Source organism: Mustela nigripes, chromosome 15, assembly GCF_022355385.1.
Source record: "Mustela nigripes isolate SB6536 chromosome 15, MUSNIG.SB6536, whole genome shotgun sequence".
NCBI lineage: Eukaryota > Metazoa > Chordata > Mammalia > Carnivora > Mustelidae > Mustela > Mustela nigripes.
The window spans coordinates 83,338,382-83,360,776 of NC_081571.1; the positions used below are offsets into that span (position 1 = coordinate 83,338,382).

Below are 22,395 nucleotides of genomic sequence, written 5' to 3' on the forward strand. Positions count from 1 at the left end.
ATTCCACGTGAGCGAGCCCCCGCGAGAGCTGTCCTCCTCTGACTCTCCGCTCCAGCGTCGGACCCTCAGATGTACCCGTGCCGCGGGGAGCGAGGCCGCATCCTTCGGACGGCCGAACCCTGCTGCACGTGTGCGCCTTTGCCCGTCACCCGTGGAGGACTCCGGGATGCCTCGTGGGGCAGCTGCTGTGGACAAGGTTGTGCACACACGTGGCTGCCGTGGAGAGGGCCGTGGACACACGTGGCTGCCGTGGACAGGGCCGCGTACACACAGGGCACACATATCTTTTCAAACTCGTGGTTTCGTTCTCTGTGGGAGAACACCCAGCATGAAATGACCGGGTCATGTGGCATTTCCATTTTTAATTTTTTGAGGAAACCCCATGCCGATTTGCACAGCAGCCGCACCCATGCGTCTCCTCGAAGCACTCAGATCCGCTCCCTCCGGGGGCGGCCGGGTGTTCTGCCTGCGACTCCCTTGGCTCACAGGCACGCGAGTGTGCGGAGATGAGTGTGGAGGACGCTGCCTCCCACGGGGTGCGCCCGGCCTCCCCGCCCCGCTGTGGAAGTGGGGGTGACACGTGCAGACCCAGGTCTGGAAGAGAGGGAGGAAGGTGCTGGAAATGGTACGTGGTGCACCGACCGCACGGTCCTGTGAGACAGGAGTCAGGTTGTCTCAGGGCCGCTCCGCGGGCGTGCGCCGAACCGTCGGTCCCCAGCCGGCATGCAGCCCGGACCACGGAGGGACCTGCTGGGCGTGGGTCTCACCCCAGGAGCCGGGCCAGGAATCCAGGGCTCTGGGCTCACGGCCACACCTCCTGTCTGTGCCCAGGGGCTCGCCTGGGGGAGGGGGCTTCGGGCCCTGCTGGGAGGCTGGGTCACGTCCCAGCTTGACGTGTGGGTCAGGTGGCGGCTGTGTTTCTGGGGTTTCGGGGATGCGGGGCGGCCTGCCAGGCAGGGCACATTCCATGGGACTGTCCTCACGGTGGCTCTGATGACAGAGTGACGGCTCGTGTGGGATTACAGTCCGGGTTTATGCATTACTCTCACTGGCTCGCTCGGTCCCTCAAGCCGACGTCGGACACAATCTGTGGATGTCGTATGTGAGGCGTACGTGCGTGCCCACCCACACTCAGTACCTGTGTGATAAGGCCTCGTAATACTGTGGGACGCTCGGTGTTCATCAAAGCCTCCCTTTGTGCGGGTACAAAACTAATTGTGTTGTTGTGTGTTGGAGGTCAAGTTGTTACAATAAACCATCCGTCTTGGAGATTTTTAGAGGAACCTGTTTAAAAGGTTAAAGTGGGTAATTATCATACCCTAATTTACAGCTACTTGGCAATAAGAGTTGCTTTTCAATGAACCATTTATTCATGACCCAGTGCTCCTCACTGCGGGATTCTTCTTGACGAGGTTAGGAAATGTAATTAATAAATGATGGGATTATTTATGGTTCACGGTGCCCGATCGGGACATACAGTGATACGGGGAGTGCACTAGACGTGTCTCACACGCAGCCTCGCAGACTTTAATCCGCAGGTTGAACTGTCATGTCTGGCGCTCTGGGCGGAACCCGCAGCGCGGTCCTGCGGGACAACCTGCTGCTTTCCCGTGAGGAAGGCAGCCGGGCTCCTTCCAAGCAGAGGTAAGGAGCTGCCGGTCTGTCTTGGTCCGGGTGCGTCTAGGTGGGTTAGGGGGGAAGGCAGAGGGGGCGATCTTGTGACTGCCCAGAACTGGAATGTCTGACTCCTGGTCACAAACATGTTAGGACTCAGGTTGGAATCACGAAAGAGGAGACTCAGCACACGTGCCTTTGTGTTACCAACTCGAAGCATGGGCAGCCTATGCTACTCAATGTTTCTAAAGGTGATTTTTTTTTTTTTTTTGCATAAAAAATAAGATTTGTAATGCCGTTTGTTCTCCGAACATCTCCTGACTTGGCACTTGGTAAGCGGCATGTGTCGTTGAGAACTGGGATGTGCTCTGGCTGGCGTGAGAGCCAGAGCTCTGGCCTGTCCGCTCCGTGGACGGTCTAGAAGGAGAGGATGCTGGCCGTGGGGTCTGCACACCTCCTCTGGGCCAGGGCGGCTCTAGGGACTGCCCCAAGGTGACCGGGACGGCCAGGGCACGGGGGTGGGGGCAGCCACAGCAGTGTCCTACCATCGCCTTGCAGGATTTGGGCCGGGTGCCGGGAGCTTCACTCCCTGTGCTGGGATTTCCCGGTCATGCCACACCGTGAGCCATAAACTGATGCTTTTCCAGTCCGGCTGAGAGAATAGGGCACAGACGTTCAGTGAGTTGTCCAGGGTGGCACAGCTCATGCGGACAGGGTGAGTCGGGGCTCGGGATCCCAGCCGTGGCCCTGTCCAGGAATCCCGTAAACTGTGTGGGTCGTGAGCCCCCACTCAGCACTGCCTCACGGCTCTTCCAAGGTCACCTTGAGCTACCTTCTGAAGTCGGCCAGGTTTCCATCTGTCACGGGGAGTGATACAGAGGGTCTCTGGGAGCTGGGAGGGATGCAGGGTCTGGTGGCTCCCCTCATCCGTGGCCCGTGGAAGGCACCCAGAGCCCTAGTCTACAAAGGGCTTCACCCCGGCCACTGGTTCGTGGGACCTAGTTCTTCCTATCTTAGTGCACATAGTTGGTTTGGAATGTCCCTTTTCTACCTGCGTGCGGTTGAACTGTGCCCCCCACCATGTCCACTCAGCTCCGCAGAACGTGACCTTGCTCGGAAATTGGGCCTTTGCACATGTGATTAGCTCGGATGAGGTCACTGTGGAGGAGGGCAAGCCCCGACACCGTGACGGGGAGTTCACGCGAGCATCCCACTCAGCACGCGGGAGCCGCGCAGAGGAGCTGCGGAGCCGCACGACCGCCCGTTGTTCGGCAGCTGCGGCCGGGGTGGGCGGCTGAGGCGTGGCCTCGTGGAACCGGGGGAGGGCAGCGTCTCTGCGGCGACCCCAGCCAGATACCGAGGTCACCCCGCCCTGCGGCCTGCACGTGCGGGTTTCTGGTCTTTACGATAAGCCAGCAAGGAAGGCAGGACTGCCACCTCCTTTCTCCGGTTGAAACCGAGACACAGAAGTAAAATATTTACCAGTTCAGGGTTAAACACACCTAATTGTCCAAGACACACCTGCTCCCGGCTACGGTGCTGTGCGGACGCGAGCTTCCTGGCTCCTTTCTTGTACTGAGCACAGGCGAGCGTCCCTCTGACAGAGTGAAGGGTCACGCATGCTCTCGTGGCAGGAACAGTTGTGCCGAGCGTCGAGCGGCTCGGGCAGAAGTTAGACAGCCAGTGTGTCGGACACTCGTTCCCGTCTTCCCGGCATGTCCCGTTGCTCTCGCTTCTCTCCGTCCAGCTTTAGCCCAGGAGGAACACGGCCCGCGGAAATAAACCGAGAGGGGTTGGCGGCGGATTCTGTAAGTTCTGTAAATCCAGGGCCGGCAGGAAGCGTGCGCAGAGCACAGTAGAGCGCCGAGCGCCGTCGGGGAGAACCAACCACATAGGTGCCCTCGGGGCCCCCTAAAGACGTCACCTGGAGCTTGGCTGGCCTCAGCGGGTGGGTGTGCTGGGGTCTGCCGCCGCCGCCCTTGAATGTCACCTCGCGTTTTGAGGATCGAAACAGCGTGTTTGTTCGGCAGCTGGAGAGCAGAACCTCCCTGTGGGAGGCGGCGTGGGGCCAGGCAGCCTGCGGGGCCTGAATCCACAGATCATGGCGTGTGACGCTGGCCTGGACTTTCACGCCTCCAAACCGGTGGGGCCCTCTGCGGGCTCAGGGGAGTAAACCGCAGAAGCACATTGAGTTTCCTCAGAGCAGAACGTCTGCATCTGACCCCAGACGTAGTGCCTCCGATAGGCTCTGTTGCCACGAGTGAGCTCGGCGGTGGGTCTGGAGGGGGATTCGGGCTTCGTCGGATCTGTCCGACATCCAGCCATTACGGGGCTGTAAGAGCTGCCCAGCCGAGAAGCGTCCACTGATCTCCTCCCAGTGAGCCCCGGTGCTGGGGCCGGAGCTGCGGTGGCCTCCGATGGCGGTGGAGGTGCTGCAGTCTGTGTTGGGATTCAGATGCTTGTTTTCAGGTGGGAGATTCAGTTCTGTCGATTAAGGTAGAACACCTGCTTTTTCTCTGATTTTCCAGTAGATTTACATTTACAAAAAGCCAAGCAGGTGCTGAATTTTGTTGCATTACAATGAAATGGAAAGTTGTCCATGTCACCAAAGTGACTAAAAAATTTCCAAAGTGAAGCGGATTCCGTGAGCATTTCTGAGGCTGCGAGGCCCGGATCCCGGCGTGGCCTCCGGGGCAGACTCGGCCAGGGGCTCGGTGGGAGAATGCGGAGAGGCGACTCTCCATGTGATAGTGCCCTAGGGCTTTATGGATCCCCGAAAGAGTTTTTGTTTTTTGTCTTTTTTTTTTCTCTAAAGAAGGAGGGTCGGGATGCAATTTCATGTAGCACGTTTAATACAGCATTTCTGAATAGCAGATTGTCAGGGACTCTTAGGAGCGCTATTATATCTGTGATTCTGGAGCCAGGAATAGAGAAATTGCAGCAATTACCGGCCCATCTCATTGATTAACGCGATAGCAAAATAGTCACAAAAATATTGGCATTGCCGCTTCAGTCTGTTTTACCTAATAACGCTCACGCCAATCAAACCGGATTTATCAAAGGAAGGCATTAAAACCACAACGGCAACCCCGTCTGTCGCCTCAACCTCCATACCTTCGTGTGCACGAGGCAGACGCAGGCCGGCCCTGGGCTCGTCGCCTCCCAGCTTCGATGCTGGGTGTGCAATCAGTTTCTGGGCATAATCGCAGCACACAGAAATAGTTACCTTGAAAAGGCTGCGTGTTCTCATACGTAAAAAAGCCGTCCCATGGATAGCGTGCGTACTGCACGTGTACTGTGCGAGTTACTGGAGAGATGAGACCCGGGCGTGGGGTGATTTCTTCCCCAGAAAGAATTATTCGCCAAGGAATTACGTTTCTGTTTAGACATCTTTGCACCAAAAGTGAGAGGCTGTACTTGGGTGAAGTCCGGAGCATGTCAAAGTTGTTCACATTCCCAAGCTTTCTGCTTTGTTTTTCTGAGTCTTTTGTTTCACGAAAACAAGAACTGGCTCTGCATCTTCTCCTACAGGAACTCTGGCTCCGTGTCTCGTATCTCGTTCCTTGCCTTGTTCTGTCGCTTGTCCGTGTCTTTATGTGTGGACACCTTTGGTCAAAGCAAAAACTGTAGAGATAAAATTCAGAGCATTCTGCGAAGCTTTCCTCACTTACCTCGCTTTTTTGCCCTGCTCCCATATTAATCAAATTCAGATTTATGTTGAACCAAGAGAGATGGGGTTTGGGGACGATAACAAGGCCCTTTGCTCTCCCTAACCTTTAGATGGTAACTCTAGGGCACCATGTGCTCTCCGAAACTCCTCCCCCGAAAGCTGTACCTGTCCAAGGTGCGCTCGCTTGGGAGGCAGGAAGGACGAGAGAAAGCTGTTGAAAGCCTCGTGTCATCCAGACCCAGACAAAGCTCATTAAACTCTGTGCTCTGTTTGCTGTTGATCAAGAACTAAGAAAAGAGCCACAGTGAATGGGAACGAAAGCAGCCTTGTGGCTGTACACGTACAAACTGCCAGGCCCCCAAAACAGACTGGATGTGAATAAAAACCAGCAGCCTTTTCTTCTCGCCCGCTAGTGATAGCACCGGGTACCATCTACACGGCGGAGATGAGGCACATTTGAGCTTTGGCCCTAGGCAGGCTGGAGAAATGCGGAAAGGGAAGGACAGGCTCCCTCTGACCCTCATCTGAGATCACTCCTTTCCAGCCTTGTTAGCTGCTCCCTCCCTGCGAGTCAGCAGGGAGCCCACCTGGAGCACAGCCACTCCCTCCCTAGACCACCGAACTCCTACACATCCCTCAAGACCCATTTCACCTCTCACTTCTTGCATGGAGCCTTCCTGGATGTCTGCAAGGCCAGGTGAATCGTGCTCTCCTCTTGGCTCCCAGAGCACTTGGCTCCCAGAGACTTTCCTATTCACGCTACGGGGTGGAGGGTTTCCCCCGCCTCTGCCCTCACGGCCAGCAGCTGGAAGCTGTGCCCTGCCGGCCGACCTCTGCGCCCAGCTGGCACCTACATTCTGTAGATGCTCATCCAACGTGTGACTGCGTGAATGAGTGGATCAGTCAGTAGTGGTCCCTGGTGGGGCTACCCGGGCGGTGTAGACAGCAGTCGAGGACCGGCTGTAAAGTGCAGGTGTTCACATGGTCTGTACCGTGGAGCGTCTGTGTGTTCTCCAGAGCTGCTCCCTTCTTGCTGACTTCAAGCCGTGGTTCCCTCTCGGAGCCTTGCGCCCCCAGAGCAGCTGTGCGGCCACCCCTGCCGAGCTCAGAGCCCAGCCCTGGCCTTCACAGGCGTGAACTGCAGGGCCACAGACCAGCACTCGCCTGGCGCGTACCAAGTGCTCAATAAACATGAGTCGTCGTTAGGGCAGCCTTTGTCTTATCACAGGGCTTGAGGGGACGTGGTGAAGGGCCACGGCTCTGCCACGGGGCCCTGACACCTGCTTACGCTCTCCCAGGATCTCATCCTAGCCAGGTGCCGCCGCGGCTCTTTACATGGACTGACGGGCTGGAGCTCGTGGGGGTCCCGAGCGGGAGGCGCCCGAGACTCAGACTGTTAGGAACTTGCTGGAATCACATGGCGGGGGGAGGGGCAGACCTGGGGCTCGAACCAAGGCCGTGTGGATCCCGCATCCACAATACGTCTGTTCTTTATAGGGCATCTACCTGGTGCGCGGTGTCTTGGGGGGCATGTGGGTGTCCGCTGGGCGGGAAACACGCCCTCTCAGAATTAATCAAGTCGAGACGTTCTGAAGGTTTCGCTGGATTTATAACAGGTCACTTCTGGAATGAGTCTGGCCAGAGAATGTAGTAAGTTGGTCGTTTCCCAGTGCTTCCGTCTAAGGACGTCCCGACACCCTAGAGCCCCAGCGTTATTGAGGGCCCCAAAGAGCTTTTGTTTCCGTGGTTACAGCTGTTGCTATTGACCAGGTTAGAAATGAAAACAGAAACAATTGAAATAAGTATTAATTAAAAATTATAGTGGTAAACTCATTTTTATAATATAATTAACACTTTTTTCCCTGAAAAAAAAAATAGTTTTTCCCTAACAGAAATCGTTAGTGAGAAAGACGACATTTGTTTCACGTGTTTTCAAACGTCTTTGGCGACTGAGCGAAGACACCTGCGTTCTCATCCTGCTGCTGCATGATGTTCTGGTTGAGGCGGGTGTAGACGGTCAGGCCTCCCGCGGACGCGGAGCGGGGCAAGCCAGCAGCTTTCACGGCCTTTCCGGTGCGCGAAGGCGTCCTTTCCTGATTCCGCACCAAGACGCAGCCGTGGGAGGGGCTGCAGGACTCCCCGTGGGGCGTGCCGGGGCCGAGCTCGTGCTCCGCTGTGCCGAAACCCATCCCTCGCTGAGCGGGTCTCCTCACTCCTCACAGAAGCACGTCTGTGGGGTCGTTGGAGAAAGCGGTCCCCTCCGTTGTGCAGGTCTTCCGGACGTTCACAGATTTCGTCGTGCGGTGTCAGAAGATCCCAATCGGTAAGAGCAGCATCACTCTGTCATCAGAGTCTCAAGGACCAAGAAGTCGGCCTTGCCAAGCCCTAAGTGGAGCTCAGGATGCTGGACGTTTCCCTGGAGAACTCAGATTTTCTCCTCGGCAACCAATACTCAGTTGTTTTCCTTGGAGTAACAGGACGTCTTCTTTGTGCAGCTTTGAGTCAGCACCAGCCGAATCCCCGACCCAGAGGGCCTCTGTGGGGCTGGGAGCTGTTCTTTCAGGGACATTGGGGTCCCACGGAGGAGTGGCTGGCGCGCTCCCAGGTCCCTCGGCCTCGAGGAGCGGGGCTCACTGCAGGGCGTGGCTGCCGGGGACAGAAAGGCCTGGGCCCCTGAGCCGCGCTTTCAGAAGGGGACTGCTTTCTCCCATGTCGTCAGGGACCGGCTCGTGTGATGCTTTCTCTCTCTCGAACTCCGAGTCCGGGGCAGGGAAAACTATCCAGTGACGACCAGGACGACCAGCGGAGGGTGGCGTCATGACGGCTGGTTTGCGCCAAGGCACCTGCCGTTGGCCCATGTTTCATGAAGGGACGCTCCTTTCCTGCTGTCGTGGACTAAAGTCCCCCAAATTCCTGGGTTCAAGCCCTCAGCCCCAAAGTGCAGGCCATGACCTTATTCGGAAACAAGGTCGTGCAGATGGAGCTGGTTGAGTTGAGGTCAACTGGGGGCCGGTGGTCCTCAGCCAAGGACGGCGTCCTTACAAAAGGGGAGGTGAGGACACAGCAGAGACCACAGGGAACGGCGTGGGGACACAGGGCGTGTGCTGGACCCCCTTCCCCAGCACCTTCCGAGGGAGCGCGGTCCTGCCTGCACCCCAATCCCGGGACTGCGACTCCAGGACTGGGGGAGACCAGGTGCATTTAGCAGCCGGCCAGGGCAGGGGCTCTGTTACGGCCCCAGGACACAGATACCCGCAGGCTGCAGAGAAACATTCCAGAGCGACGTGTACTAAGTCATGTGGTCGGAGGTGCTGGGCAGTCCTGTGAACGCCGCCCGCGAAGCTAGATGCTCTCCTGCTCGTGCATTTCAGTCCCTTCGCTCTTCAACACACGCTGCTCCGACTCCGCGTGCCCTGGGCGTGACAGTGCTCGTGTCTCCAGCCGCGATTCCCCGCGTGCCCCCCTCGGCTCCTGTTTATTATTACTCTCATAGAGATGTTGCGTAAGCTTTGTGTCTCATCTGGCGAGAACAGCCCATCCCTGGTTCCCGAGGGGACTCTGAGCTTTCACACTGTTTAGAGTCCTGCTCTGTGGCCCCCCTTCGGGCTCTCTGCTTCCTGACCGTGCATGCCCGTGTGTGGAGCCGGGGGCCCGCGCTTTGCTCCCTGGGTGCCCCACACAGGGGAGGGCACTGGGTTCCCGGCCAGGGGCTGTGATGGCTGCCCGTGCCCCAGTCACGTGGGACCGCGGTCCCGAGTCTGCAGACCTCCTGCTAACTTGTTGGTGAAGTCCAGCTGCAGACCAAGGGCGGCCAGAGGACCCAACGTGGTCATGGCAGGCCGTCCCGGCTTTCTGAAGTTTCCTTCCTGGCAGCTTGGCTCCTGGGGAGCCAAGACTTGCTCACACGATCTCCTAGGACCCGTGTCCTGAGAGCTCCAGACGTGGCTGCTGGCCTCCAGGTGACGTCTGTGGCTTCGGTTCTTTTCCCTCCTGAGTCGGCGCACAGAGTCGGTGGGCATTTCATGTCCAGCATGTTGGAAGATTATGAGCTGACTTGACACCTGCCTGTGGAGCTGCTGGGGGACCGGCAGAAGCATCAGGGTGCCGAGCTAAAGTGTTAGTGGCACTGGGACCACGAGAAGGGACTACATGGCGCTCAGCTGAAGGGAAGCAGGAGCCAGGGAGCTGTCCATAGCTCCTTGGTGGGTGGCCGGTCAGAGAAGGCTCAGCCGCCAGCCAGGCCTCTGCTCCTGCTATCCCCTGCTCCCGGGCTCCCTGCGCAGGCCTGAGCTCAGGCCCGCTCCCACCCCCGCGGGGATGCTCCCCACGCTCCCCCCGCGCGCTCTCCATTCTCCTGTGCTCGTGCCGGGCCCCACAGTGCAATTCCCTCTCTTCCCACCCCCCAAGGCAGGGATCTCCAGTGCTTGACCTCTAGCCGCCTGTCTCATGGGCGTGCGGCTGCCTCTGCAGGGCTCGGCCCGGCTTTCTGACGACACGTGGTCCAGACGCTGGCTGCGGGGGCAGCTCACAGACCAGCTCACAGGGTCCTCCAGACCTACCGAGTTTCTTTTCTTCTGGGAACATTTGGTGATGTGCAGACTTTTGGCAGAATCGAGACATGCTGATGTCTGTCCGCCCAAGGCCGTCTCCCTCCTGCAGATGGAGATGTCAGTCGGGTCTGATTAAACCATTGATTTAAAACAATCAGAACATAGCTCCAGAAACCACTTGTTCCTCAAGGCACGGAGGCTGCTCTGCCCTTGAGCGAGGCTGCCCCCGCCTGCCCCCTCACGAAGAAGGACCCTCCCCCAGGCGCCAAGCGCAGAGATGCTCACGGTGCTGACTTACCAGCAGCTGGAGAGGGGCTGTGTCTGCAGCGTCGGTGGCACTCGGGAGAAAATAGGTCAACATCACGGTGTGGCTGTGGCCATGGCCGTGGTGCTCATTCTGAGGGCAGCGGGAGACCCTGCAAGTCAGCATCACCAGGCCCCCCCGCCTCTGATCTGCAGAGGAGGCCGCACCACCGCGGAAATGGCCGGGACCTGTGTGGCTGTGACAGTTTGTAGCCACCAATCCCGAGCTCCCTTCTCGGTCCAGTGTCCTTGGGCTTCACGCGGGGGAGTGCCACACCGTGTCCTGCGCAGGTGTCCTAGCTGTCCAAGACAGGCACATCGGAAGACTTGGTACAGTCAGTGGGGCCAGGGGTCTCTACCTGTCTCAGGTGCTTGTGGACCCAGGCCCCACGCACCTCCTGACCCCCCATGGAACTGGGTTTCTTGGCCCGCGTCCCCCTCTGTGTGCTCTGCTCACATTCCCTGTGGCTGTCGCGTTTCAGTGAATGGTCCCAGAGCCACAAGTGCTTTTTGCCCAGACTCCCGGATAGCCAAAGCTGTGCTGAAGTCCCTTTTCTGTTGGAGAGTTGGGGAACCTTTAATGTCCAGAGCTCTTTGTCTTTGATTAAAAAGGGTGTTGACCCCTGTGGGCCGTCTCCCCCTGCACACAGTCTCCCCCTGCTCACAGTCTCCCCCTGCACACAGTCTCCCCCTGCACACAGTCTCCTCCTGCACCCAGTCTCCCCCTGCACACAGTCTCCTCCTGCACACAGTCTCCCCCTGCACACAGTCTCCTCTGCACACAGTCTCCCCTGCACACAGTCTCCCCTGCACACCATCTTCCCCCCAACCCCGCCCCTCGACGGCTCTGAAGTCTTCGGACTGGCCTTGACCTGGAACCTCGCCCCCGCACTGGTGCCCCGTGAAGTTCACCACATGCACATCCATGAAAGAAATGCCATTGACCCCGAAGTTCATTCTGAGAGCTGTGAAATTTGGCTCCAAAGAGCCAGGAGAAGCCACGAGAAGTCCAAGTCGGTGTTCATGGTGGAGCCCAGCAAAGCCAGTCATCGTGAACATTCACAGGGGGCAGGCACCGCGCACGTGGCACGTGGGGGAGATGAGCAGAGCGACGTTGCAGACAGCCCCCAGGAGCGCTCAGGAGTCACACGTTCTGTTCACAATACAGAAGGACAGAAGGACGCTCCTTGTTGGTTCTGCCCCTTTCCCGGCAGTGTCCGGCGCACAGGCATACCGCAGCCCGGAGGACTCACACGGCCGAGACCGCACGCCCTGGAGGACCCGGGAGGGTGGGGAGGACAGTGCCCTCTCGTCAGCCCTCCCCCTGGAACGGGAAGCAGAAGGGGGCTCCGAAGCCTCTCCCAACTGGGCACGTAGTTCTGATGACCTGGGCCAGGGACCTCTCCCTAGTGAGCTCACGTGCCTGCTGGGCCCCTAGCCATGTCCGCCCAGTGCTGGAGGTGTCCCCATGCCCCAGGGTGGTCCCTTCCCTCTTCGGCGTTTCTGTCCTGCTGGAGGCAGTGCCAGTGCTCTTGGATGTCAGGTCCTTAAACCCAGGATCCAGCCGTCCTCGGATCACTGAGGCCTCAGGGATGGCCATGGCAGCCCAGGAATGGTAGGCTGTTTTGGTGTGCATGTGTGTTTTCTAGGGGGAAAACCCCACACTCTTGTCAGGTTCCAGATGTTCAGAATATGTGTTGTAGTACGAGTTCTGTCCAGAACGAGTGCAAAGCAGGTTCATGTGGGAGGTGCTGTGTCGCCCTGTGGCTCCCAGCCAGGGACACCAAGGCCTGGGCATCAGAGTTTTCTGGGTCTGGTGTTGTCACAGTCTGTACAGGTAACTGTAGGTGTCGACTCGGTCAGGCCGCGATGCTCAGATATTTGGTCAGAGACCGGGTGGGTGTTGGTGAGGAAGTGTCCTATGGATGTGATTCACATTTAAATCCAGAGGCGCAGCGTACAGCCTTCCCTCATGTCGTGGGCCTCGCCCGATCCAAGGAAGGGGACTGCAGTCCCCAAGACAGAAGCCCTGCTGCCTCTGGCCTGTGGGGTTGGAGTCCCCGTGTCTCCAGCCGGCGGCCCGGCCCCGCAGACCTCGGACTCGTCAGCCCCGCGATCTCCGGAGACGGCTCCTGAACCCAAACCCACTTCTGAGGCCTCCTCTCTGTACACACACCCACATACTCGCTCGCATGCATACACAGTCACACACCCCCGGTTTCTCTAGCGATGCTGAGTCATACGTGGTCCTACATGTCCTATAAATATTTATCAGTAATTACTAAGCGCTGAGTATTTTATATATATTGTTTAATTCTCAAAATAACCCTATGAGGTGCTAGTGGCCCAGTTCTGGGGTCAGTCTGAGCCTCTGCCTTCATTCCTTGTGATTCCCGTGGGGTTGGCCGGGCGTCTGCGGCCGTGTTTCCTGGGCAATGCTGGTCCCCGCCTCGGGGTCGAGTCAGTTTGTCCAAAGCCTTATAGGAATCCAAGTTTGCTCGTTCCGGCTTCGCCGCAGGACAGATTTCTTCCAGGATTCCCCTAGCTCCGTTCCGGGCCTTCCGATCTACCCTTGCAACAGTGAAGGCCGGCGAGCCTGATGCGGCTGCTGGGAGCCTCTCGGAGGCCCCTCTCCTCTGCAGCTCGGCCTCCATGGCCACAGGGCTGCCTGCTTCCTTGGGGAGCCTCGGCACCCCAGGGGCTCCACTGGACACAGCACGTGGCCAGCTCGGGCTCAGGGAAAGCGCGGATGGCTCAGCAGAAGCTCAGCTGTGCAGTTCCCCCCCCCGGGATGCCGCATTCTCTTTCCCAGCCAAATCGCTTGGCAGAGCCTGGACCCCTCGGGGCGGCGAGGGCCTCTGCAGCCTCCGCGGTCAAGCAGCGTCTCCAGCACCACTCGCGCTGGCCCGTGAGTGACCACACGCTTGAGCGCGACACTCCCATCACCATCCAATCATGCCCTTATACCTGGGAGCCTCACGATGCAGCCGCCACGAAGACGGGGCTGGAACCACCATCCCCCCCCGCCCTCCCAGCCCTCCTGGCCCGCTGCCGCCTCCTGGCCCGCTGCCGTCTCCCCCGGACGCCTCTCCTCTCATTGAGTCTTGGGCCGTCACTGTCGGGAGCTCTGGGGCAGTGTGACCAGGGCTTGGCCGCCCCTCCTGGCTCCGGAGCTCTTCTGAACCCGAGGCTCGGCCCTGTCTGGTGGTGCTGGGGGACTGTGCCCCCACCAAGGGAGAAGGACAGATGTGGGAGTGCCAGCCGGATGCCGGGGCTCTCAAGGGCGAGTGGGTCACACCGAAGTTGTCGGTAAATGCCAACAGCCACAGGGAGCAGCTGCTTGGCTTTCAGGAGAAAGGCCTGCTGGGCGGGAGGGGGCCCGGCTGTCATGCGGAATGGCTCGGGTGAGGGTTTCAGGCTTGGCCGAGAGCGCCAACGTGTGCCCTGGGCGCAGGGGTCTCGGGAGACGCCGTCTGACGTCCTTCTGCTGACGTGGTTCTTTGGCCACCAGAGAAAGCCTGGCTTGGCACGCGGACACTTTATGATCTGGAGTCATTTCGAGCAGCCCCGTCTCTGACTCCCAGAGGGAGCCGGACAAGCGCGTCTGTCCGCAGGCAGCGCTGGGTGCTCCCTTCCTCATGCTCTGCCAGAGGCCGAGCGGCTCTCCCCCCGACTCCGTCCCTCTCCCAGGCCTGTTCCTTCCTCCTTTCAAACGGCACCTCCAGCCCCAGGCCCTGCCCGGCCTCCCCCAGCTGCCCCTGCTACGTCAACCAGGACAGTCCCCTCTCTGTGGCTTCTGCTGCTGCGTGCGACCCCGGATGGCTCACCTGCACCCACTCCCGGCCTGCACGCCCCGGGAGGACCGTGACTGTGGCCGGTGTTTCTTCCAAGTGCCTGGCACAAGCGGGGGTCCTGGGGGAGAAAGTGCTGACGGGTGTGGCCAGGAGCGTGGGAACGGGGGAGACAGACAGGAGTCGCCGGGGGAGGGCGTGGGGGCTGTCAGGCCAGCAGCACCCCCCTAAGTTCCTGTGCCCCCCCAGGAGCAGTCAACAAGTGAGAACGTGGTTGTACGTCTCATGAGAAATTCGTATTTTCGAAAAGGAACTGACCAGAAACCATAGCTGGGCATGACTGCGTCCTAGTCATTGTTCTTAGAAGTACAACTGTCATTTTAGGTCATGTGGCGTGTGGCGTGGTGGTGCTGCTGCGTGGTTGGGCCACACGCTGTGCTCACAGTCGTGGCAGGGAGAATCTGGACGGTTTGGTCTTGCGAAGAGCGCGCCCCGGTGCCCCTGGGGGAGGGGGCACCTGGAGTATCAGTGACTTGGTGGCTTTCTGAGCTGGTGGCAGGGGAGGAGCTAGAAAAACCCGAGGGTCTCAGCCTTTGGTCGCTACGTGTGCAGAGAGTGGGGTTGGAGGGAGGAGCTAGTTCAGGGGAGGCGACAAGAGAAGTTGATCTATGACACGTGGAATTTGTGTGAAGCATCCAGATCGGGGAAAACCAGTTAGCAGCTCGCCTGGAAATCCGGAGGGGCCTCCAGGCTAGAAGGCGCGATCAGGCATCGTGTTAGACGGTGGCTGACTGGGACACGTCGGCTGGATTATGTAGGGAAGGTGGCAGGGTGAGGACCGAACGCGGGGAGAGCCCTGACCTTGAGTGACTACCAAGGTCAGAGGAGAAGTAACTGTGCACTCAAGGTCAGAGAGTCAGAGCATTCCTGAGGAGGGACGGGTGTGTCCGGCATCCAGGGCTGCCTGGAGGCACAAACACCGTCCTCTGTTCCCGCCCTGGTCCTGCCTCCTCGCACACACGGTCCCATCATGGGGCCCTATTCAACGTGGCCACAAGCATTTCTCAGGTCCTTGGCTGTAACCACTTCAGGAGATGTTGTGTAGCTGATTTGTGTACGGGCGGCTCGTGGAAATTTTTACAGTTTCTATGAAAGTTGAGTGACATGGATTTTGGAGAACAACAAACTTCTCCCCGCTCACTGTTTCGAGGATGATGTGCAAACCCCCCCCCCCCCCCGCCCGCCGCCGTCACCTTTTGCTTTGACGAGACACACACATCCCTCGGTCGGCAAGATCACGCCGCCCACCTCCGCCCACGAAAGCACAGTCTGTTTCCCCCAAGGGCGGGGCTGACGAGGACACAGACGGTGACATGGCCAAGGTTCGTCCTGCCAGCGCTCCAGGATCCACGGCCATGAAGCAGAGCAATGTCAGTGACTGGGCTCCCGTCTTGGAAGAGATGCGTAACCAGCATGGAAAATGGTGGCACATTCGCTTCATTCCTTTCCCTTTTCTTCACTCCTTTTTCTTTTTCCGTGTTTTGCGCAGAGATAGTGGTCATGGCCCCCGCCCCCTTGGAGGGTCTCAGCCCCCTCGCACGGCCCTGGGACGGGGACGCGGGCACTGAGCGAGCGAGTGTGACAGCCCCGCCGAACGTCCGGCCATCTCGGCATTGCCGACTGAGATTCCTTTTAATTAAAAGTCTGCCTCGGAGTATGTCAAGTACTTCTGTATTTTTGCCGTTCTTCCCATCTCTATGGCAACAAAAATATCTCAACATTACACGGACATCGTATTCTTAGCTAATGTTCTATGTGAACCGTGTGTGCGCCCAGGAGGGCCGCAGCGGGCTGGGATGCTGGGGTTGCCAAGACGACTGGGAGGCCCCAGGATGTCCTCACCGGTAGCATTAAATGGAGGCTTTAAATTAATTCACCCTCGTGTGTTTTTGTAGGTTAAGTTGTTAATTGAAATAATAGGAATGACCTTCCTCGTGCATTGAAAGGACGTGCCCTATTAGAATCATCTGTGCTGTTTACCTAAGTACACTCGCCCATCAGGTAAATCTAGCTGCTCGGTATTGAGTTGTGTGATGGGGAGGCACATGTTCTGGGGTTAGGTTTGAGATACTGGAAATAAAAACTTGTATTTTGAGGCTTCACTTGTTTCTGCTTCTCTTGCCGTGCCCAGTCTGAGGACCCCTGCAGCCTGTCACACGCTGGTGCCTGGGGGGCCTTGCTGGCCGTCGTGCCCAGGCCGTGTGCCCCGGGCCCTGCCCCACCCGGGGCCGCCGTCCGTCGGCCCGCTCTCGTAAGCGTCCGGGCCGGAGGCACCCCCAGCCCAGCTCGCATGCTCTGCACGCTGCAGGGAGGGCCCGTCGCAACCTCGGGATCCTGACCCGTCCTCCGAAGTGAGCGTCGCGGGAGTGCGTTCAGGAAGGTGGACGAGGGGGCTCCTCCGTGTGAGTGAGGGAAGCAAGGCCCGGGGTCGTCGGCGACGCTTGGCCTCGAAGAATATTCTGGCCGGGACGATGGCGTAGATTTTGTGGTCACATACATAAAACTGAGCATTTCCACGGAGGGCTAAAAGCAGATGTCGACGGGATCCAAATTTTAATCACCACCAGCTGTAGATTTGGGCATAATTGCCAGTGTCAACCGGAAGTGAACTTAAAACACGGCCGGCTTCCTTCCATGGCATTCCTTCTTGTTTGATTCTAGACATCGAGGAATGTGTGTACAGTGACTCATTGCCTGGTGATGTCTTGCCAAGTGTTGTCAGAGTGGGAGCCCGTCACCAGGCTCACACCGGCACGACAAGCCGGAGCCCGGGGTCGGGGCACAGCCTGTGTGTCTGCCAAAGCTGCCTCAGCTTTGAGAGAGGAGGGAAGTAGCGGGACAGCTTGCGAGGAGGAGACGCCCCCTTCTCCTTCTTGTCTTTGTAGGAAGCCGACCAGCACGTATGTGAGGGTCACGTAGCGTCTCCTTTCCTTGGTCCCTTGTACAAAGTACTGTCAAGAACCATGAGTTTGGTTCCTGTCACCCCGCGTCCGGAGCTGCAGACCAAAACAGAAGCAACAAACAAAAAGCAAACCCAAAACAAGAGTGTGTGCGGGACTGGCTCTCTTGCTCGGAATGAAATTCTGGCTTTCCTGGACGCGATCTGTGACACGTGTCTAGCCCGTGAGTGATGTGATGTGAGAGCCACAGCCTGGGCAAGGGTCAGATTCTGGTAGCCCAGCGGGAGGCAGCAGGAGAGGGAGCATGGAGCCTTGGGGAGGAAAGGCCGACCTCAGGGTCCACGACCTCCGGACCGCGGCCCTGCCCCTCCCCGCGGAGCTGGGGATCAGTCCTCGCCTGGCGCCCGCCCTCCACCACTTAGAAAACAACCTGCAGCCTCTCTGCGGCCGCTCATCGGACCCAAGACTTGCGGAGTCCGTCAGGTTTGCTTGGTGCCTCTTGGCGGCTCAGACCCCCGGTGGGGATGGGCGGTGTCGGGACCCCGGAGACGACTGGTAATCACTCCAGTGGGTTTCCGACTGCTGATTTTAAAGGCATCCCTGGCTGGGCTCTTGCAGTGATGACCTTCACCGGCCAGCCGCGCGGCGTACCCTGGCCACGCTCTCAGGTAAGCCGCAAGCCAACCCACGTCTCCTTCCCGCAGACGCCGCAGGGGACAGGCAGGAGTGTGGCTCTCGCCTGCGGGAGGCATTACTTTTACTGGGGGCACGGCTTGTACCGAGTCTAGCTTTTCTCATCCTCCATGAAAAGACAGCAGACTTTTACTTTGGGGAGAGATTTCCCTCCCAATTTAAAACTTTTCTTCCTTTTTGAAAAGCGGTTACTAGATCACTGTGGCCACACCTATTTGGCCTCAGTTAAATGGCAACTTCAGGCAGATCTGCTGCCAGAAATAAATGATAAAATCAAGGAAACCATTAACCCCCCAGCTTTTGTCCCAGGCAGTGTCTATCAGCAAATTGCTGGCGCTCATGAAATCGTGCCTGCCGCGGAGGCAGAGCCCGGCCCAGTTCTCTGGCAAAGACGTCGGTTTGAATGTCAACACGCAGCTGGTTTTAAAATGAGAGCCGAGCCCTGACCACACGTTGGACTATATCCATACCTGGTAATTCCTTGTTATATTGGTTTGTGCCTTTTAAAAAGGAAAAGACTGGCAGGGGTGCCTGTACTTCCCGGGGGGAGGAGTCCTGCTGCTTCAGGAAATAGGACCCTTGGACTCGAGGCTGGAAGGTTCCAGACCAGGGCACATTTCAGTACACAACCGGGAAGTTGGAGCGTTTAATCAGAGAGAGGATGCCTCCCACAGGGACACGAAGTTCCTCGTGTAGAAATTCAGCTCCCAAGGGATCCAAGAGTCGAAGTCTGTTTTTTGGCAGTTCCCTGTGTGTGTAACGCAAGACCCGACATGCGAGTGCGTGCGTGTGCATGTGCAGGACGCCTCCCCCCACCCCTGCACGGCGTCACTGGTCAGAAGAGATGCGCCAGGAGACGCCACAAGGGACGTCTGGGCTTCTAAGACGTCTTCTTTCATTTTCCTTCTGAAATTTGCTAAGTTCATTATTGGCTCGCACTGATTTTTCCCATACTTTTGTGTGTTTAATTTCCTTTTTAATAGACAAATGTCCTGGGAGGTCACACTAAGCATTATTATTCAAAGGAATGTTTATATCACCAGATAAATATCATAGGGAATTATGGATTGGGACTTTATTTATTACATACACAGCCAAGAAGAGGGTCTGTGTATTATCGCATAAATATATGCTATATTTAAATAACATGATAACGATCACCAGGTTTTTCCTCGGTGTTCTGGAATTAGAATATACAGAAAGGCAAGTCAGTGTTTAAACCCCCGTATACTTCTGCGAGTCCCCGACATGCATGACAAAGTGACGGGCCCCGTGGTCCTGAGGTGGCCTCCTAACTGAGTTTACTGTGGGGCGGCGAGAAGTCGCCAGGCCACAGCTACCTCCACCACTAAAGATAATTCCATTATTATGAAGAGCTTTTATCGCCTACAGCTCCTTTGTGGGCCCCAGATAAAGTACAGAACCACTTCCAGGCCTCGTGCACTTGATACCGAGGCCGAGGGCTGGGCCAGGCAGCGGAGGTCAGCCGGGTGACTGCCGAGCTCGCAGGAAGCATGTCCGTTACTTCTCGCGAGTCGGAGGTGGTGGCTGGGAGACGCCGTGAGAGACCCGGGACTCAAGGGTGGGGGCGGCAGGCTCGGTCGTGTCTCGGGATCGGAGCGCGAAGGGCTGCCCCGGCAGGGAGAGCTCCCGCCTTGCTCGCTGCCCCAGGCCTCCTCACTAGGGTTTCTGCCCAGCACCGGTCCCCGCCTACGACAGAGGACGTGAAGGTGACGGGCTCCAGGTGACCCTCTGTCCCAAGGCCCCGGGAGTGACGACGTGCTCAGCAGAGGACGCCCGGCTGCAGGGACAGCCACGCGGGACCTGTGCGGGGATGCCCGCCGGCCCCAGACGGCGCCTCGCCCTCCCCTCGTCCTTCTCCTTGGAAGGAACTAGGAATCAAGCAGCTCGGGGCTGGCACCGGACGCACGGCCCACGGCCAGGTGCGGACGCAGTTCACGCACATCGCAGAAAAGGACAAAACGAGGGCTTCGGGATCCGTAAGACACACCCGTGGCTTCCTTCTGCCCCGAGACTCCCAAACCAGCCTCGAGGCTCGCTCCTGGCTCGCAGCGTCCTGGCGTGAAGACGCGCCTCCTCTGGCTCACCACAACCCACGCGGAGGCCTTCCGGGATGGCAGGGGCTCGCCGAGACTTAGAGACCGTCCGTGCCGTCCCTTTATTTTGTGAGCCTGTGACTGGAGTGCTACGGAGGCAGGACGCCTTGGGCGGGATTGCCCGAGAGGTCCGCAGAAGGGGTCTCTCTAGCTTGGTGCCTGGAGAGACAAGACCTTCCAGAAGCCGCTTACCTCTCCAGATGGGTCTCACCCTGACTAGCAACCCCAAATCCTTGAAAATTTCCCGCTAGATCACTTTTCCTTCCCTCTAATTTTTCATCACAATTTGGATGTATGTGACATGTGGATACAGGCTATATACCGTGATGATAGATACAGATAAAATTATTGCCCATAATAAGCGCCTGGTGGTTTCCAGAAGCACTGGGCAAGATTTGTTAAGAAAATGTCTTAGGGGCACTGGGTTGAGCACCCCACTTGTCCTCAGCTCAGCTCAGGTCGTCACAGCAGGGACACAGGTCACACCCCCTCTGCTTCCCCCCAGCCTCCAGCTCTGACCCTCCTCACCGTCTCCCTTGAAGGGTCCTCCCCGACCGGCCCCTTCACCTCCCCCTGTCGAGGCCCCGATGTCTTGGAGCAGAAGGATGAGGGGGTCTGGGTCTCTGACTGGAGCCATTCGTGTTCCAGACCCTCTGCTAGACGCCTGTGGACACGACTTTGCTAAGTAACGGGCAGAGCGGCCGTGGTTGGGGGCAGGAGGACGGAGCGGGGAGCCCCTGCGAGTCCACACGGCGCCGTAGCATCGAAGCGGCTTGTGCGTCGTGAGGTGCGCGCTGATCCTCTTGGAGAAAATCACTGTCTTCCCACTGCACTCGTTGGTTCTGCCACGACTCACTGAGTAGGCAGCGGCCGCGGCGTTCTGTGTTTGCGAGGAAAAAAGTCTTAAGTGGCCCTTCAAGGAGCTCAAAGAGGGCTCGCTCCTTTATTAAGTCTGAAGTTATCAGTCGCTGCGGCTCCGACTTGACGGGAAGTGGGGACTGAGCGCGAGGACCCCGCAGACGGAGAGCACGCGGGGTAAGAGACAGTCTCCGTCTGCCGTGTCCGCCAAGGGCCTGGGTTGGGCTAAGACGAGCTCAAAATGACGCTGATTTAGGGATTTTATTGTTCGTAACCAGCCAGAAGCCGGAAATCCTCCTTCCGGGGCTGTGGTACGCGCCCAGCGGTTTGCCGAGGGTCCTGGTTGCTTTTCAATTTCTGCTCAGCTGTCACGGGGTCTTGCGGCCCACTGCCCCACCCCTACTGTCAGCACCGCCTCTGCCCCGCCGGCGGGAAGAGAAACGCACGCGCGGGCCCTCGAGGACGCACCACCCGAGATGCTCCCCGTGGGAAGCTTTCCCGGACGACCCGCCCAGTGGCTTCCCCGGAGCCCCCGGCCGGAAGCCAGAACGCCGTCGCATCCCAGCCCCGGGGGCCGCGGGCGGAGCTGGGTCCCTGGCACACCACCGCCACACAGCGGTTAGCGTGCTTAGTAAGGAGGACGGGAGAATGTACGTTCCACAGGCGACGTGCCTCAGCGGGCGAGGGAAAGGGCTTTGGAAGTCGACCCTGCAGGGAGAAAGAGGGCAGAGGGCACTGGGCTGGTCCGGCTGTCACAGCACCGTGGGTATGACACTGACATCGAGGTTCTGTGGTAGGCGGGGTGGCCCGTGAGGGCTGGGGGCCGGGTGTCAGCTTGCTTGTGCAAGAACATTCTAGAACGTTCTAGAAGCTGCATTCTGTATACACTAGTGGGGGCCATTTACTCATGCTGACTGGGAGGCAGCATGGTGTGATGGCTGTGGGTGGGGACACTAGGATCTGAAAGACCTCATGAAGCTCCTGTGTCTGAGTTCCTCACCCTGGAGTGGACATTCCAGGTCAGCAAGCGGAGGGCATGGGAATGACCCGTGTAGTACTGGGTCAGAGTGGGAGCGTCCGTGTTCAGCTCGTGTAGGCACAGAAGCACTTACAGGTGTGGGCACGTACACAAGTCAGCACGCACATTTCTTTGTCAGCTAAGAGCGTCCGGAAGCACTGACCGGCGGTAGCGCCAGGCACACGAGCACCTCTCCAATAAAGGGACCAGGTCTCCTGAGAGAAATGGCGGAGGTCGGGACCATGCACACGAGCCCAGAGCACCGTGTAGTGCCAGCGAGCAGGAGCTGCTCCCACAGGGACCGTGACGTGTCGGAGGGAGGCAGGAGCCACCTGAAGGAGCTCCTAGTGGCCGGAGCAGGAAGAACTTGAGAAACAGGACATAACAGGATATGGGATTGCAACTCCAAGTCCAAAATACATATTCACGAGTCCCGATGGATATAAACAAGTAACCGATTAAATTGCAGTCTCCTGTCAAGGAGAATCCCAAATGATATAGGTATACACTTCCCGCCAAGGAGGTGCCGCTCAAGTCCCACTCCGCAGATGTGGTCCGCGCGCAGCGGCTGCCCTCCGGAGAGAGCAGCTGTACTGTGGGGCCCCTGACAGGCACACCTGAGCCCCGTGACCTGGACCAGGACCCACCGCGAATGGTCATGCTGATGGTAGGGACCCCAGCTACGATGTGCTGAAAAGGGCATCTCCTTCTACAGTTTTCTTCCCAAAACCCGTTGTCCCAGTCTATCTATGAGAAGAACCCGAGATCAAACCTGGGCAAGGGACGTCCTTTGGGACAGCTGACCGGCACAACTCAAAGCT

The 22,395-nt window shown here is 58.3% G+C and overlaps 1 long non-coding RNA gene across 3 annotated transcripts in view; it reads left to right on the top strand.

The window, feature by feature from the left end:
• Positions 1-17,213: 17,213 nt before the first annotated feature.
• The window catches only part of LOC132002886 (uncharacterized), a 202,555-nt gene continuing 197,373 nt past the window's right edge, over positions 17,214-22,395 (top strand). For 2 of the 3 annotated variants that reach the window (XR_009400057.1, XR_009400058.1), the window contains exon 1: positions 17,214-17,556. This is a non-coding gene — a long non-coding RNA (uncharacterized LOC132002886). The remainder of the gene's footprint in view (positions 17,557-22,395) is intronic. The other variant, XR_009400059.1, reaches the window with a different exon arrangement.